The sequence below is a fragment of the Mus caroli genome, chromosome 6, assembly GCF_900094665.2.
Source record: "Mus caroli chromosome 6, CAROLI_EIJ_v1.1, whole genome shotgun sequence".
In the NCBI taxonomy this organism is placed as follows: Eukaryota; Metazoa; Chordata; class Mammalia; order Rodentia; family Muridae; genus Mus; species Mus caroli.
The window spans coordinates 125,158,383-125,159,312 of record NC_034575.1 but is presented as its reverse complement, the minus strand read 5'-3'; positions in this window follow the sequence as shown (position 1 = coordinate 125,159,312).

Genomic DNA, 930 nt, shown 5'->3' with positions numbered 1-930 from the left:
GATGGTGAGTGGTCTTGGTTTCTGTTAGTAAGATTCTTACGTTTACCTTTAGCCATCTGGTAATCTCTGGAGTTAGTTGTTATAGTTGTCTCTGTTTAGAGATTGTTCTTCTGGTGATTCTGTTACTGTCTATCAGCAGACCTGTGAGACAGGCTCTCTCCTCTGAGTTTGAGTGGTCAGAGAACTCTCTGCTGGCAAGCTCTCCTCTTACAGGGAAGGTGCACAGATATCTTGCGTTTGGACCTCCTCCTGCTCGAAGATGAAGGTCCAAAACAGGACCTTTCCCAGANGCTGTGTTGCTTTGGCAGGTAACAGAAGCTTTCAGCTTCTGTGGTACACACTCTCACCTGTCCAGACTAAGTTCCTAAGTTAGGCGGAGTCCCAGAACCAAGATGGCTTCTGCCGCTCCTGAGCCAAAGGGCTCCCGAATCGACAGACACCTGTCCTCTGGCCGGGAGGGTGGCCGGATGTCTGGAGCCCTAAAAGGGCGCTGCCTCAGAGGATCTGTGGCTCCCACCTGTCCCAGGAGCTGTCAGCTTCTGTGGTGCACACTCTTGACTGTGCAGACTAAGTTCCTAAGTTCAGTGGAGTCCCGGAACCAAGATGGCACCCACCGCTCCTGACCAGACTCCCCTTCTTAAAAAACAGTTTTTCCAGCAGGGGCCCTCCTGCTGTGCCTTATCCTGGCTAAAGTGTGTGGCCACTCTCTTGCTACACGGGCATATAAAGTTTTAGCCATCTTTATTTTCCAACATGAAACACAGAACATTCAGTCATTCAGACGACTAGACACGAATACACATGAATTGAATATGTGAACAGACCGGTGCACCATACATTAGATGTTAGACAACACAAAGAGAGCAGAGAACTTCTGCTATAAGGGGTAGAGAGAAAAAGGCAAGGCGTCCCCTAAGATTTCTCTCTGTC